This window comes from Hyaena hyaena, unplaced genomic scaffold (genome assembly GCF_003009895.1).
Source record: "Hyaena hyaena isolate Hyena2069 unplaced genomic scaffold, ASM300989v1 scaffold_152, whole genome shotgun sequence".
Lineage (NCBI taxonomy): Eukaryota > Metazoa > Chordata > Mammalia > Carnivora > Hyaenidae > Hyaena > Hyaena hyaena.
In genome coordinates this window covers 277,785-296,342 of record NW_024080784.1, presented here as the reverse complement: position 1 = coordinate 296,342, position 18,558 = coordinate 277,785, and the positions used below count along the sequence as shown (strand labels likewise).

The following is an 18,558-nucleotide window of genomic DNA, read 5'->3' as shown; positions in this document are numbered from 1 at the left end:
CTAAGCAGGTTTTGCACTGTCAGTGGAGAGCCCAATGCAAGGCTTGATCCCATGAACTGTGAGATCATGACCTGAACCAAAATCAAGAGTTGGATGCTTAACCGACAGAGCCACCCAGGTGCCCCTGTAAAAACCACTTTAAAAAAAAACTCCCCTACCATTTGTAAGGCCATGTCTTATAACTGATTTCAGCTCTATACACATGAAACAGCTTAGATTGAAATGCTATTGACTTCAGTGTATGGCCCTTAATTGTTTTTTAAGTAAGTTCTATGCCCAATGTGGGGCTTGAACTCAAAACCCTGAGATCAAGAGTAAGCCTGTAAAAAAACTTCAAAATACTATAGTATTTTGAACCATTTACCGGATGCTCCAAAGTAACTATAATTTAATGTTGGTAGTATAGCTTCAACTGTATGCTTAATTATATGCTTAAAAGCACACAAGCTTAAACTGGATATCAGAATTAAGCAGTTCTTGAAATGTATGAATGTCTCTTTACTATACTGATTGCAAAGCAAATACTACTACTACTACTACTACTACTACTACTACTACTACTACTAATGACAAAGAATTAAGTTGGGGATTTGGTGAGGAAATTTCCTTCGGTGGAAGCAGCTGAGTATCGCTGGCAGAGAGTATTCTGGAGCGTGGCAAAACCTCCAAACACTTGAGTTTCCCCAAAGAAAAACAGATTAAAAGGCTGAAAAGAAGGGAAGCCAGCTCCACTAAAGCCTGGGTTTCCAATAGTCTCGGATCCGCTCAGAGCTGAGCGGAGGTGCAGTGGCAGCGGCCACACAGACTTGGAAAGACGGTTTTCCCCCCTTCAGGGAGGAGGGAGGTGAAAGACTCGTGGACGAGAGTTGTACCTGGTCTAGGAATGTGGAGAGAAGAGAACTCTGGAATCAACATATTTCACCAAAGATCCATGAAGTCTGGTGGGCATACAAGGAGGTGATTCAGGGAAGCTTTGTTCCAGGTCTAGTATTCGACACACCATTAAAAGATAAGTTATTTGGAAGGAGACAAGATGGCGGAGAAGTAGGGAGCTCTGTACATTTCGTTTGCCCCCTTCTCTCAAACAGAGAAGGCCTGAAGCCATAGGACACTGAACCATAGGAGTCTGGGAGGAAAAGAGACAGAGTCCACTAAGAAGAGAGCCTCATAGGTGTGTAATTGCAAACTGGGGAAGATAAAATCAGGCTGAGACCTGGAGACATAGAGGGGAGGGAGTCCCCTGCACATAGAACCACGGAGAGATGAGGGGAAGAGAAAGAGCAGCTGAAACTGCTCACAGAACTGATCCAGGAGCACAAAAGAATAAATCAAGAACTGAATGGTATAATCAAAGAGAACAATATCTGTATCATATGAATTCCACAAGAGGAAGAGAAAGAGAAAGGCGCTGAAGGGGTACTTGAACAAATTATAGCAGAGAACTTCCTCAATCTGGGGAAGGAAACAGACACTGAAATCTAAGAGGCACAGAGAACTCCCCTCAAGCGTTACTTGAATCGATCATCTACATGACATATCATAGTGAAACTGGTAAAATATAAGGACAAAGAGAGAATCCTGAAAGCAGCTAGGGATAAAATGGCCCTAAGATACAAAGGGAAACCTATCAGCGTGGTTACAGACCTGTCTACTGAAACTTGGCAGGCCAGAAAGGAATGGCAGGAAATCTTCAATGTGATGAACATAAAAAAAAAAAAAAAAAAAAATGCAGCCAAGAATCCTCTATCCAGCAAGCCTATACTTCAGAATAGAAGGAGAGATAAAGGTTTTCCCAAATAAGCAAAATTGAAAGAATTCATCACCACTACAAGAAACATTGAGGGGGACACTATGAGGAGAATGTTGCAAGGAACACAAAGTACCAGAGACACCACTATAAGCATGAATCCTACAGAGAAAACAATTACTCTAAATCTATATTTTTCAATAATAACATTGGATGTAAATGGACTAAATGCTCTAATAAAAGAAACAGGGAATCAGAATGGATTAAAAAAAAAAAAAAACCATCTATTTGCTGTCTACAAGAAACTCATTTTAGACCTGAGGATACCTTCAGATTGAAAGTAAGGGGATGGAGAGATATCTCTCATGCTACTGGAACACAAAAGAAAAGGCAGAGTAGCCATATTTATATCAGAAAAAATGGACTTTAGAGTAAAGGAAGTAACAAGGGATGAAGAAGGGCATTATATAATAACTACAGGCTCTATCCATCAGGAAGAGCTAACAATTATAAATGTCTATGCACCAAATTCGGAAGCACCCAAATACATAAAACAATCACAAACACAAACAATCTTATTGATAAGAGTGTGCTAATAACAGGGGACTTTAATATTCACTTACAGCAAAGGATAGATCAACTAGACATAAAATCACTAAAGAAACAATGGACCTGAATGACACATTGGACCAGATGGATTTGACAGATATATTTAGAACTTTACATCTTGAGGCCATAGAATTCACTTTCTTCTCAAGTGTACATGGCACATTCTCCAAGAAAGATCACATACTGGGACATAAAGCAGCCCTCAATAAATATAAAAGAATTGAGATCATACCATGCACACTTTCAGATCACAATGCTATGAATCTTGAAATCAACCACAGGAAGAAGTCTGGAAAAGCCCCCAAAACATGGGGGTTAAAGAACACCCTACTAAAAATGAATGGCCAATCAGGCAATTAGAGAGGAAATTTTAAAATATATGAAAACAAATGAAAATGAAAATACAACAATCCAAACTCTTTGGGATGTGGCAAAGGCAGTCCTAAGAGGAAAATACATTGCACTTCAGGCCTATTTCAAGAAATTAGAAAATTCTCAAAAAAAAAAAAAAAAAGAGAGAGAGAGAGAGAGAGCACCCTAATAGACAAAATCATAAATGAAAATGGATTTATTGCAACCAACCCCTCAGAAATACAAGGAATTATCAGGGAATAATATGGAAAATTATATGCCAAGAAACTGGACAACCTAGAAGAAATGAACAAATTCCTAAACACACACTCACTACCAAAATTCACACAGGAAGAGATAGAAAATCTGAACAGATCCAGAATTAGTGAAATAACGGAGTCAGTTATCAAAAATCTCCCAATGAATAAGAGCCCTGGGCCAGATGGCTTCCCTGGGAAATTCTATCAGACATTTAAATCAGAGTTAATACCCATTCTTCTCAAGCTATTCCAAAAAATAGAAATTGAAGGAAAACTTCCGGATTCATTCTACAAAGCCAGTATCACTTTGATTTCCAAGCCAGACAGAGACCCAGCAAAAAAAGAGAACTACAGGCCAATATCCTTGATCAATATGGATGCAAAAATCCTCAACAAGATACATGCAAATCAAATTCAACAGCACATAAAAAGAATGATCCACCATGATCAAGTGGGATTCATTCCTGGGTTACAGGATATTCACAAATCAATCAATGTGATACATCACATCAACAAAAGAAAAGATAAAAACCATATGATCCTGTCAATAGATGCAGAAAAAGCATTGACAAAATACAGCATCGCTTCTTAAGAAAGACCCTCGAGAACATCGGGATAGAAGGAACCTACTTAAACATCACAAAAGCCATCTATGAGAAGCCTTCAGCTAACATCATCCTCAATGGGGAAAAACTGAGAGCTTTCCCACCGAGATCAGGAACACGACAGGGATGTCCACTCTCACCACTGTTGTTTAACATAGTGCTGAAAGTCCTAGCATCAGCCATCAGACAACAAAAGGAAATCAAAGGCATCAGAATTGGCAAAGAAGAAGTCAAAATTTCACTTTTCGCAGATGACATGATACTCTACATAGAAAACCCAACAGACTCCACCAGAAGCCTACTAGAACTGATCCATGAATTCAGCAAAGTTGCAGGGTACAAAATCAACTGCATATTTATACACCAATAATGAAGCACCAGAAAGAGAAATCAAGAAACAGATCCCATTCACAATCTCACGAAAAAACCATACAATACCTAGGAATAAACCTAACCAAAGATATAGGAGATCTGTATGATGAAAACTATAGAAAACTTATGAAGGAAATTGAAGAAGACACAAAGAAATGGAAAAACATTCCATCCTCATGGATCCGAAGAATAAATAGTGTTAAAATGTCATTACCTCCGAAAGCAATCTACACATTCAATGCAATCCCAATTAAAATTGCACTAGCATTTTTCTTAAAGCTAGAACAAACGTTCCTAAAATCTGTATGGAACCACAAAAGACCCTGAATAGCCAAAGTCATATTGAAGAAGAAAACCAAAACAGGAGGCATCACCATCTCAGACTTTAGCGTCTACTACAAAGCTGTCATCATCAAGACAGTATGGTATTGGCAATAAAATAGACACATAGACCAATGGAATAGAATAGAGAACTCAGAATTGGACCCACAAATGTATGGCCAACTAATCTTTGACAAAGCAGGAAAGAGTATCCAATGGAAAAAAGACAGCCTCTTTAACAGGTGGTGCTGGGAGAACCGGACAGAAACATGCAGAAGATCACTTTCTTACACCATACACACAAAAAAACCCTCAAAATGGATAAAAGACCTACCTGAATGTGAGACAAGAAGCCATCAAAACCCTAGAGGAGAAAGCAGGAAACAACCTCCTTTACCTCCACCGCAGCAATTTCTTACTTGACACATCCCCAAAGACAAGGGAATCAAGAGCAAAAATAAACTATTGGGACCTCATCAAGATAAAAAGCTTCTGCATGGTAAAGGAAACAATCTATAAAAATAATAGGCAACTGACTATTAATGGGAAAAGATAGTTGCAAACGACATATCAGATAAAGGGCTAGTATCCAGAATCTATAAGGAACTCACCAAACTCCACACCTGAAAAACAAATAATCCAGTGAAGAAATGGGCAGAAGACATGAACTGAACTTCTTCAAAGAGGACATCCAGATAGCCAACAGACACATGAAATGATGCTCAGTGTCACTCATCATCTGGGAAATACAAATCAAAACCACACTGAGATACCACCTCACGCTGGTCAGAGTGGCTAAAATGAACAAATCAGGAGACTCTAGATGCTGGTGAGGATGTGGAGAAATGGGCACCTTCCTACACTCTCGGTGGGAATGTAAACTGGTGTAGCCCCTCTGGAAAACAGTGTGGAGGTTCCTCAAAAAATTAACAATAGAACTCCCCTATGACCCAGCAATAGCACTGCTAGGAATTTACCCAAGGGATACAGGAGTGCTGAGGCATAGGGGCACATGTACCCCAATGTTCATAGCAGCATATTCAACAACAGCCAAAACATGGAGAGAGCCTAAGGGTCCATCAACTGATGAATGGATCAAGAAGATGTGGCTTATCTATACAATGCAATATTACATGGCAATGAGAAAGAATGAAATCTGGCCATTTGTAGCAACGTGGATGGAACTTGAGGGTGTTATGCTGAGCAAAATAAATCAGGCAGAGAAAGACAGATACCATATGTTTTCACTTATAAGTGGAACAGGAGGAACTTAACGGAGGACCATGGAAGAGGAAAAGGGGAAAAAATCGTTGGGAGAGGGAGGGAGGCAATTCAGGAGAGACTCTTGAATACTGAGAACAAGCTGAGGGCTGGTGGGCCTTGGGGAGAAGGGAAGGGGGGTGATGGGCATGAAGGAGGGCACTTGTTGGGATGAGCACTGGGTGTTACATGGAAACCACTTGACAACAACCTATGAAAGAAAAAAAAGAATGAAGTTGGTCCACCTACTTCACACCAAATACAAAAATTCACTTGAAATGGAACATAGACCAAAAGGTAATAACTAAAATTCTAAAACTCTTAAAAGATAATACAGTGGTAAATCTTCACGACCTTGTATTTGGAAATGCTTTCTTAAATACAACATGAAAAGCACAAGCCAAAAAAGAAGGCAAGTAAACTAAACTTTGTAAAAATTAAAATTTTTGTGAAACAAAGGATATCATCAAGAAAGTCAAAAACAACCCACAAATTGGGAGAAAATACTTGCAAGCTCTATATGTAGTAAGAGACTTGTATCCAGTATCTATGAATTTATATGTTTGTATGTATATTTATACACATATATCTCATATATATATAAATTAGAATAAAAGATAAATAACCCAATTTAAAAATGGTCAAAGGATTTGAATAAACATTTATGCAAAGAAGACATACAAACATCCAATAAGCACATGGAAAGATGCTCACTATCATCCTTTGTTGGGGAAATACAAATAAAAACCACAATGAGACACCACGAAACATATACCAAGTAGACTAAAATAAAAAGGACAGACACTAATAAGTGTTGATGAAGATGTGAAGAAATTGAAATCTCAGATATTGCTAGTGAAAATGTAAAAGGCTATAGCCACTTTGCAAAAGTTTGGCAATTCCTTAAAATATGAAACACTGAAGTACTGAAAGACCTAACAATTCCATTTCTAAATGTATACCCAAGACATTTTAAAACAAAAGTTCACACACAGACAAATGTATACAAATGGTCTTAGGAGCATAATTCATCATAGGCAAAAGTGGAAACAACCCAAATGTCTATCAACAGATGGATGCCTAAATAAAATATGGTATACATACAGTGGAGTATCATTCAGCCATAAATAGGGATGACGTACTGTTTATGCTATTAGCATAAACCTTTCAAAGATGATAACATGGTAACTTTTAAAAGCTAACATAAAAGACTACATGTTGAATGATTCCATTTACAACCCATGTCCAGAATATGCAAATTCATAGAAACAGGAAGTAGACTGGTGGCTGCCAGAGGCTGTGGAAATAGAGAGTGACTGCTCATGGGTGCAAGGTGTCTTTTGGAGGGTGATGGAAATGTTCAGAATTTTTGATGATGATTGTATAATCCTGAATTATACTAAAAACACTTAAGTTGTACATTTTAAAGGGGTTAATATTATGGCCTGTGAATTATATCTCAATGAAGCTGTTATTAAAAATAAAATTGAAATATATTTTAGAAGGCTATAGATAAGCTAATAGTAGATAGACATACAATTATTATTAAGGAGGGTCAGGAGTATTTTGGGGTTATCTCTGTCTTGGACAGAAAGAAGTGCTTTGTTGCTTGAAACATCCAGAGAACAGACCTAAATTAGTATTTTTTAATGCTGCCATCCGTCAATGCTTCATTAAAAAGAATGTAGTAGGTGGCCCAAGGAAACTATAAAACCCCAAACTGCAACCAAATTTCAATTAAAGTAAAGTTTAATTTCTTCACATTATATGCAACTTTGAGCCCAGGGAGTGAATAATTTTTCTTTTGCAATGTGCAAGTAGTATTTCTCTTACCTGCCTCAGGACACATTTAGATGAAAGAAAACACATTAAATTATTGATGTAATGATTAATTGAAAGTCCCCTTAAATTATCTGGCATATTTATGGCAAAATCCTTTGGCCCCGTTCAGGCAAAACTACAACTCTTACAAGTTTGTTCAAAATCAGTCATGTGTTCCTTCCTTCCTCCCTTCCTCCCTCTTTCCCTCCCTGCCTCCCTCCTCCCTTCCTTCCTTTAATGAAGTACAGTACGGAAGCAGAATGAATGCTTAGGATGTTGTCTGGATAATGGCTGACTTTTTTCTGCACCTCATCACATAGAAATACAATCCATGAGCTCAACATAAACCCATATTCAGACTGAATCTCCTTAGTGTTTGAAGTAAATTCCAGTGCTGCCTGTGGTGCTACACAGAGTGTCCAGGTGGGACTCCTTGTGATATCACCAGTTCTGTCACTGGTGAGTCTGATCTGGGATAGCAACATGTGTAATAAGAACCATTTACTAGCCTATGAGAAACAGACAGTGACTCCCGTGACACATATATAACTCACTGCCAAGTGTAACAGGTGCATTTTCAGGGAACTAAAAGGAGATGGGAGAGGAGAATGGAGTGGTCATTGTGGGTAGGACAGGTGAACATTCTGCTAGACAGATGATATTTTTATTTTAAGGGTATTTAAAAGATACCTTTTAAAAGATAGTATTCTAAACCATCTTGACTAGAAATCAATTCATCTAGGAATAGGAAACTTTTAAAAATATGCAGAATGCCAGGCCCCATCCCCTATCAATTTGTTTGGGATCTTGGCATAGGCCTTGGGCACATAGGATTCTACTTGTAGCCAGGCTTAAAAAAACGACTGGTCTGAAGAGATACACAGCTATACATTTTTCCCTGAGAGTCAGAAATGTTTTACCAACCATCAGCAACATCTTTCACTCTGCTAACAAATGCCACTATCAGCAAGTTATTTTATTCCTTCTTTCTCTAGCCAAAGACTCGTTAGAAAGGATTAAAATTTATCCCATGGGCTCTAGTACGGGATTGCACCTCAGTTCCCCTTGATTTTTCATTGTCTTTGGGAGATGAGAAACACATGTATTTTTAACTCACAACAACAACAACAACCAGATAGAATAATTTTTCAGTGAAATAGGATTCCCCTGTTAACCTAAAGGGACACCGTATGAAGTGATGCATTTTCAGAGTTGTCTCTGGTACAGTTATTCAGAAGCTGGGGGGTAGGCAGGATTTCTCAGCCTCAGCACCACTGACATTTGAGCTGGATAATTCTTTGCTATAGGGGGCTGTCCCATGCACTATACAATATTTAGCAGCATCCCTGGTCTCGAACCTCTAGATAATGACAGCAAAAAATGTCTCCAGACATTGTCAAGTGTTCCCTGGGAGCATAGGTAAAATTGCCCCTGGTTGAGAATCCCTGGAATACAGTTTTGTGAGAACTCAGCCCATATCAAAATTATAATATTTACACTAAGCCTTCTGTTTACCACATTGAATATTATTCGTTTTGATATTTATACTATGAAAAATAATTCAAATTTGGCTCATGTCTAGGAGTCTAATTATATATAATATCTCCTAATGCCAAAGAGCATTTTCTATGGAAGTCGATTTCGGTAGCACAGTCATAACCAGCTTCCTGCTTTGCTCCAGGCAAAAGAGAAAAATAAGATCTGACACACAGATACACATTCTGCAGTAGATGTCTGGATAAATGGCCTTTGCTCGCTCAAGCTAAGACTTAGTTTTAGGAAAGTTGTTTTGTCTGACTCCTATTTTCTGTGAGTTTAGCCTTTGACTAACATAGCCCTTAGGGTTGGGGAAGTTTAAGTGTATAGTATTTTTGTTTAAAAGGCCTTTCCTCAGTTGAACACAATGTTGTTAGAGAAAACCATACAGAGAAAACCCAGTATGGTTAAGTGGGAATGAATGAAAATAGACGGTATAAACATCAACGCTCAAAGTCAAGAGCATACCACAAAGACCAAGAATTCCCAAACAAAAAAAAGACTGAGCCTATTAATCAGAAAACTAGATATTTTAGAGTGGAACTACATGCTTTATTATTTTTTTTTCTGCCCTTGGCTGGAAAGACATGAACAAATCATCCAATTTCTGAAACTTAGCTAATAAAAGAAAGGCTTTACTGCAAACAAAGGCAGAGACAGTGTAACTAAAAGTAAGTCATGGAAAATGAATATTTAAAAATTCCTTTGGAATTACAAGGCCCCTGACTAATAGCACAGAAATGATGGCCCATCATTACAATTTTTGCCCCAGTAAATATACACTATTTACATCACATTTGCGATAAAGTACCAACAAGGAAGACCATTTTGACACAGCTTAGCGCTTATAATGTCATTCTCTGCCTTCCTGTGAATATTCCATTTTTGTACAATGCTAAAGAATCACATTTTCATTCTTCTGTAGTTCATTATGGCTCATTGCTGTAGCAACTGCCAAACCAGTCAATTTGTATAAATAATAGAACAAGCTTCTATTGTCTCTCATCTGACACAGTGCCAACTAGTCGGTCTACCTTCTCCAAGAGGGAAATCATGTTTTTAAACTCTTTATCTAATTTTAATGTCCCTGGAGTTATCCTCACAAATACTTTTGGAGCCCTGAACTGAGGGTATGTACTCAAGTACTTACTCCTTTAAATTAGGTCATATAAAGCCTACTGGTTCCCATGTTGCCATTAGATAAAGAACAAAACCCAATGTGAATATTTGAAAGCCCAAGTGAATTTGTTTTCCTTCTGATATTTTATAACACTGGCAATCTAGTGACCTTGGTTTTTCTAAATTACTCATCTCCCAGCACGTCAATTAATGTTTGCCTAATTCAGATTTCTGGAAACAATCACGCTTCCCTGAAGAAGTAAAAAATGGCTGTAGGCTCTTTGATTTACAACTTTAATTCTCAGCTTGGTTTTTGTCTTTTGGCATCATTTCTAGCAGTGAGAAGAATAGGTAACAATCTCCTTACCCTGCATATTATCTGTAAATCCAAACGTTACAAAATTTGTAAAGTCCAAAATTTACAAAGTGATGCATAGCACCCAAAATTTACAAAATGGAAGTATTAATTGGTTAAATAAGCTAAGGGGTCTATAAAAGCAAATGGGTACATTGCTATAGGGTCATCCTCACATACCTATATGGTAGACCTACACCTAAAATTCTTAGTTAGAGATTTATTCCTTCGAATAGCAATTCACCTCTCTGTAAGATCCCTTTTGCTATTTTAAAAGTCTTATTTGCAGATGATCTTAAATTTATGGAAAAGTTGCCAAGATAGTACAAGAGAATTTCCATACACCTTTCACTCAGCTTCCTCTAATGGCAACTCCTAACATAACCACGGTACATGTGCCAATACTAAAGAATTAACATTCAGACTTTACTAGTTTTTTTAATGATGCCCTCCCCCCACCCCCTACCCCATAAGTATCCAATCCAGGGCACGGCATGACATTTACTAAGATTCCTTTTATAAATACAAAAATTTCCAGGCAATGTAATTTATTAAATTACCAACCAACCCTATTATGAACTCATTTATTACATCAATCTTCTTCTGGAAGGAAAAGATAAGGGCAGCATAAAAACTCTGGGCTTGTGAGGGGATATAAAGGAATTGTGGAGGGAAGGAAATGCTGCCAAGATAGGAGGTAACAAATCAAAGCCAAAAGACATTCAATTTTGCCTGGGGCAGGCCTTGTGCGGCTAAGTGTAATTAGCTCCCTCAATTACTACATCTGACAAACTAATTTTCATTTGAGAGAAAACAACAAATCATTAATTATGGTAATAAGTCATGGATTAAAATCTTGGTATGTCGATTCTACATGCTCTGTGATTTGTGCCCTTGGTCAGCCACCATTTTGCTTCCTCAGCGTCTCCAGCACCCTACTCCTGGGACTCTTGTGTGAACACATCTCTGATGCCCAGCCCTGGACAGCATGACTCACTGACTCCGCAGAACCAACTGTGAACCAGCTCTGCCGTTGGCTATACCTCCTTGTGATGCCCTTAGTAGCTACAGTCTTGTTGTGATAGCTACCTGAAAGCAAAGATGTATTTTTTAGAAGCAGCAAAGTACTGTGATTAAGAGCATGAACTTTGTAGTCCAATTTGGGTTCAGATCTTAGCTATCACTTAATAGTCTGGATCTTGGGCAAATCAAATAACCCTCCCTGGCCTCAGTCTACTCATCTGTAAAGTAGGGGCAATAAAAGAGCATAGCTATTTTTAATAAAGAGACTGAACGAGATGATCTCCATGACTATGTGCTTGACATATTAGTCATCCCTGATACGCACAAGGTCAATCGTATCCTTGTTCTTACACCAATCCTCCAGTTGGGAAGGACAAAGGACTCTTTTTTTTTTTTTTCTAGGAGAGAGAGAGAGACAGCATGAGCAGGGGAGGGTCAGAGAGAGAGGGAGTCACAGATTGAAACAGGCTCCAGGCTCTGAGCTGGCAGTCAGCACAGAGCCCGACGCGGGGCTCGAACCCACGAACCGCGAGATCATGACCTAAGCGAAAGTCGGACGCTTAACCGACTAAGCCACCCAGGCGCCCCTCAAAGGACTCTTTAGAGGGGAAAAAAAAGAGACATAAATGGTCAAGTGCTAAAAAATAAACAAATTGATATTTACTTTACATGAGGCATACATTCCTAGAAAGGTATATGAGGGCATTCAAATAGTGAGTGCACAAAGAGAAATTGCTAGTGAAAGTATTTCTGTGAGGGGTGCCTGCCCGGCTCAGTTGATGGAGCATGTGGCTCCTGATCTCTGGGTCATGAGTTTGAACACCATACTGGATGCAGAGATTACTTTAAAAAAAAAAAAAAAAAAAAGGATTACTAAGGCAAAACAAGTCACAATTCTATAATTGGTTTTTTCCTATAATCTTGGATGTTCATATATTGAATTTAGTCAGACCAAGGTTCACTAGAACCTTAAATTTAAATTAATTTAAATACAGGCACACTGTAAAAGTTACATAAACTCAGGATACCCAAATGTGAAATTTTGAAAAGAAATCTGTTTAGTAGCAAAGAATAATATTAGCACTGTGCCTTAAATCCCTAGGAAAATAAACTAGGCTTCTAAGTACCGATATAATTACAAGACTCCTTATAAAATCAGAGTGCTGGTTCCATTTAAAGTCTCAGATTGGCTTCAGGGATAGGTATATAACTACAACAGAAATATTCGAACAGGGATTTTAGAGTCGTACCTTTCATATAAAGTATAAAGAATTTCATATAAAGAATTTCTGCAAGGCTTGTTTTACTGACTAAAACAAAAGCAAAGCTTCCGAAGTAACCATGGTCACATTACAAAACTATTTTATTTTATTATTTTTTTCTTTTAAAAAAATTTTTTTAATGTTTGATTTCTTTCTGAGAGAGAACATGAGCAAGGGAGGGTCAGAAAGAGAGGGAGATACAGAATCTGAAACAGGCTCCAGGCTCTGAGCTAGCTGTCAGCACAGAGCCCGACGTGGGCCTCGAACCCACAAACCATGAGATCATGACCTGAGCCAAAGTCGGATGCTTAGCCAACTGAGCCACCCAGGTGCCCCACAAAACTATTTTAAAAATGCTAGCATTGCTGGGGGACCTGGGTGGCTCAGCTGGTTGAGCATCTGACTTTAGCTCAGGTCATGATCTCATGGCAAGTGGCTCAAGCCCCGCGTGGGGTTCTTTGCTGACAGTTCAGAGCCTGCTTGTGGTTCTGCGTCTCCCTCTCTCTCTGACCCTCTGCTGCTCGTGTCTCTCTCTCTCAAAATAAGTAAATTTAAATAATTTTTTAAAAATCCTGGCCTTGTTTAAAATGAACAGTAAAACAACCCTATTTTTAACAAGATAATATTATAATAATCTTATAATGTATTATTTTCATATTTCTAATCAATATGTAGGATGAGCATTTCCAGGACCTATTTCCAAGTGTATTTAAATTTGGCCAATATAGAATTATTCACATAAATACATAAAAACCAAAGTTTTAAATCCCTTTCATGGGTGGGGACACCTGGATGGCTCAGTCGGTTAAGTGCCCGACTTTACCTTAGGTCATGATCTCATGGTCTGCAAGTTTGAGCCCCACATCGAGCTCTGTGCTGGGAGATTGGAGCCTGGAGCCTGCTTTAGAGTCCGTGTCTCCCTCTTTCTCTTTCTACCCCTCCCCCACTTAGGCTCTGTCTCTGCCTCTCAAAAATGAGAAAACGTTAAAAAAATTTAAATTTCTCTCATGGGTCAAAAATAAGCTCCCTTTTTCCCTAAAACCCTTTTTATTTTAGCTTTATGATTACAATACTAAAACACTCCACTTTTCCTTCCTATTCAAAGTCATACTTTATAAACACACTCTCAATTGCTGCTTTTCACCTGCCATTTCACTAAAGGCATGTACCTTTTGTTCATACAAATGTACTCACAATGCTAATGATTAAAACAACTTAATATATCTATTGCTTTGAAATACACCTTTCTCTTGTTTAACTAATTACCCTCACTTAAGGCTTGTTCATACGGCAGGTGTCTTTAATTTACTTAGTGTTCTTTTTTTACATATTAAGTTCTTCGAGGTTGGGGATCAGGTGATTAACACAGTATTAGATAATAAAAGATACCTGATTGGAGCAAGGGTAATTGAAAAATTATGAGAATAACACCATGGCTGCCTAGCACGCTAATGGCTTATTCAACAAATACTCTCTGGCACCTTCTAAGTATGGGGCTTTATGTTATGTTCTATGGGAGACAGATGCCCAAATCTTGTTATCAAATTGCTTAAAGACTGCAGTTCAATATCTAGCTTCCAAGGCTAGAAGGAACTCAGCGGCATATAGGATTTTCCGGCACTTCTGCAAATTATAATGGGTGCAGATCATTATGAGACTTGGTGACAACCTTGGCTCTTACATTTCCAGAACAACAGGGACTGGCAAGGTTATAGATCTTAGGATGCTGTCATTTTTTCTTCTGCTCCTCTCCTAGCAACAGATGCAGTTACAGGAAATGCCTTAGAAATTGGGGTTCATTAGCTATTTTAAAAGCTGGAGATTTCTATAAAGGGTGGAAATTGCACCCAAAAATATCTCAAGGCTATGAAAACCACTGAGAATCCTTGAGTTCTGTGTTTAAGATCTTCAAATGATATGTAATCAGAAAGGAGGCCTCCATCATGTAATTAGCTTCACCTTCACTCCCGCTGAGGGAGACAGAGTCTATCGCACCCATTTATTTCCCCTTCTTGTAGGAGAAAAAAAATTCTTATCATTGGAATATTTTTAAAGTGTTCATATCTTCATCTTTGAGACTTGTGTTTGCTTATTGACAATTTTACAAAAGTTGATTCCATTTGAAGAGAAAGGTTATTTCAAGGACATATAAGAATTTGTCTCAGTTATATCTAACATAACCATCATGATTCATAACAAAGCCAAAATATTACGGAGGAGAAATCTCAAATTTCATCTGAAGTTGCTGGACATCTTTTCTATTTCAAAGAGGATGTTACTAAATAGGGGTCTGAAAAGAAACCCATAATTTATGCTCTGAAATCTCCGACAAATTAGGAGTAATGTCTGTTACACTATGCAGGTCACAGCCTGTCAGGTAAGCATTTCTTACTGTGGCAGCGACAATGAATATATTAGCTATGTAAATGTAAGATCTACACACAATTTCCAGGTTAGAATATGTTTAAAGAATATGGTCATAAATAATGCGTAGTATTACCAAGCCTGATTCTTCAGTGTCTGGGCATCCACAAATTATTCATAAGGAATAAAAAGCAAAGCTTTTAGATAGATCTAATGAACTAATATGTGATATCACTAAAATAATGATGTAGAATATCGTAATAGGTTATATCTTACTAACAAATGAAACTCTTAAATCTTAAATAGTAGTTACAAAACTTAGTTAGAAAGCAGCCTGCTCAGGTTACTGAGTGTAAGGTGAATTCCATGATGTATTTCCTCCCCATTCTTTTCTTAAACATCACATCCAGCCAAGACATTTATAATGTGAGGCAGTGAGGAACTGCTGGTCAGGTCTGGTAGGCAGTTGTCTTCTGTAAAAGAATTGAGAAGCACTAACCAGGTATCTAATACCCAGATTCCTTTAAGTTGAGTAAAATAATACCTCTGCATCAGGAAACAATTAAGATATAAGAAGCAGAAAATTAGATCCTACTCTCAGTTTGCCATGAATAACCGGGGTGAGTGAACTTGGGGCAGGAAGTATAACCTGCCCGAGTACCAGGTTCTTCATCTGTAAAATGAGAACAACAGCTGGCCTTCCTATCTCTCAGGTTGGGTGAACAGCAAATAAGACAAAAAATGGGAAAGTATCTTGTGAGAGGCAGAAGATTCAACACACAGAGAGAATTAAAATCTAATTTCAAGACTCAAAGCTTTTTAAACTAACTCTATATATCTGAATGTGTGCAGCATGTGAGGGCATAGGTGTGGACACAAACACACACAAAAACACACAAAAGGCTTGTGTTACCAACTCTTCGATCTGTAAAACTGTAAGAGCCTCAACTCCTCCTGAATACTCCAGCCAACCTCCAGCCATTCAGATTTTAGTCTAAGAGTTCTATTTAGCTATTGGTCTAATGATGATCTTGGGAGTATAAAAAGACTGTTTACATTTTCCTGGGTCACAGGCTCTTTTAACTTATCAAAGTGTGTTTTCCACACCCACTTTTAAAAATAAGAATAAGCCAGGGTGCCCGGGTGGCTCAGTCAGTTGAGCATCTGACTTCAGTTCAGGTCATGATCTCACAGTTGGTGGGTTTGAGCCCCATGTCGGGCTCTGTGCTGACAGTTTGGAGCCTGAAGCCTGCTTCAGATTCTGTGTCTCCCTCTTTCTCTGCCCCTCCCTTGCTCACACTCTGTCTCTCAAAAATAAATAAACATTAAAAAGATTTTTTTAGATAAAATTAAAAATAAGACTAAGACAAAACGATTGTTTTATACTTAAGGGGCATGGTCAAAGAGAGAGCAAGGAGAAGCTAAAAGGGACAATGGAATGCTCTCCCAATGGCCTTTCTTATCAGACATTTCAGGGGAGTGAATGCTGACCCACTATGGTTTATAAACCTCTTTTTTTTTTTTGCTCAAAAAAGAAAATATGTGGAAGAGAATATGTGGATTTTGAATTGCTAAGTAAGGAAGAATCAAGATTTTATATCTGCAGACAGTTCTTAACCCATCTCAGAAAAAAATGTACTGCTTATTAATAAGGAATATAGTATGTATTTATAGAGACATTTAAGTAAAATCAAGCTTAGTTTTTCAGATGAGAAGGTCATAGTGCTACAATATGTATTCAAAAACAGAGAAAGAACCAAACATTTCTTTAACAACTGAGATAAGTGCTAGCTAACTGCTCTATCTATAACTATTAGAGAGAGGAAAGAGGGGACTTCAGTTTAGTCGCTGGTTAAAGTAATTACCTTGGTATTGAGGAGAAATGGAGCTCTCTATAACTATTTTCTTATCAATAATCATAACGTATATGATTATTCTCTTTCACATTCTAAAAGAAGAGAAACAAACAGTGAACCAACTAACTGTCAGGAGAATCTGAAAAAGGAATTATCTATTTTTTTAAAAACCAATTCATCTTTTTCTTGGCCTTAAAAATCAAGTACCATTGCAACTAAATCCTTAAAATTCAGTATCATCTCTTTAGGAGAGATGGAGTCCATAAAAGTATTTCCTCCTTAGAATCCTAAGATCCAAAATCATCCAAGTCAGATCAACCACCAAGCTCTCTCATTACCTCCTTACCCCCACTACAGAGCTCCCAGGTGGTTTTGCAGTGGACTACAGCCAAAGATTGTTGGACTTTTGAGGAAATTATCTGTTGAGAAAGAGAAACCAAAACAAATAGGTAGGAAAAAAAATAAAGAAAATAGAGATTGCTCAGAGATACAAAGAAAAAATGGTGCTGTTAAAATATTTCAATAAAAAAAGGAAAATTCAAAAGGAAGAGAAATGTATTAAAAGTTTGAAATATTACAGCAGAGCTGAAAAACTGATACAGGATTTGGAAGGTAAATCTGAGGAAATCCATTCAGAAGGTAGAGCAAGAAGACAGAGAATACAGGAACAAAAAAAAAAAAAAAGAAAAGAAAAGAAAAGAAAACCTAAAGGAACTGGTTCAGAATATCTAATGTCATGATAGAGACGTTTCAGAAAGAGAATAGAGAAGATGAGGATGAGAATGGGATTAATCCTCAGTGAAATAATTCAATAAAATTTTCTAGACCTGAAGAACATGAGTTTGCAGATAGAAGACCCCACTGAGTTTTTAGGACAGCGGATAAAAACAAAACCATAACAACATATACCACTGCAAAATTCCACAAATCCTATGAATTTACAGAGAACAAAAGTTTTCCTAGGAAAGGTCAAGAATCAGAATGACATCGGTCTTGTCAAGCCACTCACTCTGGAGGCTAGAAGGCACTGGAGCAATGCCTTTCAATTCAACGTAGAATTCTATGCACAATCAACCTATTAATCAAGTGTGCAGACTTAAGACATTTTCAGACCAATAAAATATAAAAACTTCTCATTTTTCCTACTCAGGAAGGTACCGGAGGATGTTCACTTTCAAACAACTGCAATGCCAAAAGCGGAGGTGAAGCTGAGGGAATATATCATGAAAAAGGAATAGGTAAAATAAAGGAACGTGGAGATCCAACGCAGAAGCAAAGAGGGAAATCCCAGGGTACCAGCTGTACAGAGGCCTACGGAATTAGAGATTACAAAGGCCAATCGGCTCCAGAAGCACTTCCTTCAAGAGGTTTAAACTGATGGAAAACTTAATGGGTTTGAATATGTTGAAAGAAAGATTACACAATAGGGGAGAAACAAACACTGAGAAAATAAAGCAAATGGAAAAACAAGGAAATTATTAATTCCAGAGAAAACAAAAAGACTGGAAAGGAAAAGAAATAACGGTGCCATGTAGGACTCAGCTGTGAATGGGATTTACATAATCAATATTATAGACTGTTAAAATTGGTCCAACCAAAATTACAAAAATAACAGTCTGGCCTTCCATTCAGGAAAAGCAACCGATAATGCCTAAAATAGGAAAACCAAGAATGACCAAAATAAGCATGTTATATAT

General features: G+C 37.7%; 1 protein-coding gene across 2 annotated transcripts in view; it reads right to left on the bottom strand.

Moving 5' to 3' along the window:
* Positions 1-18,558, bottom strand: part of RELN (reelin) — a 544,526-nt gene that overhangs the window by 337,210 nt on the left and 188,758 nt on the right. The gene's annotated exons all lie outside the window — the stretch shown is intronic.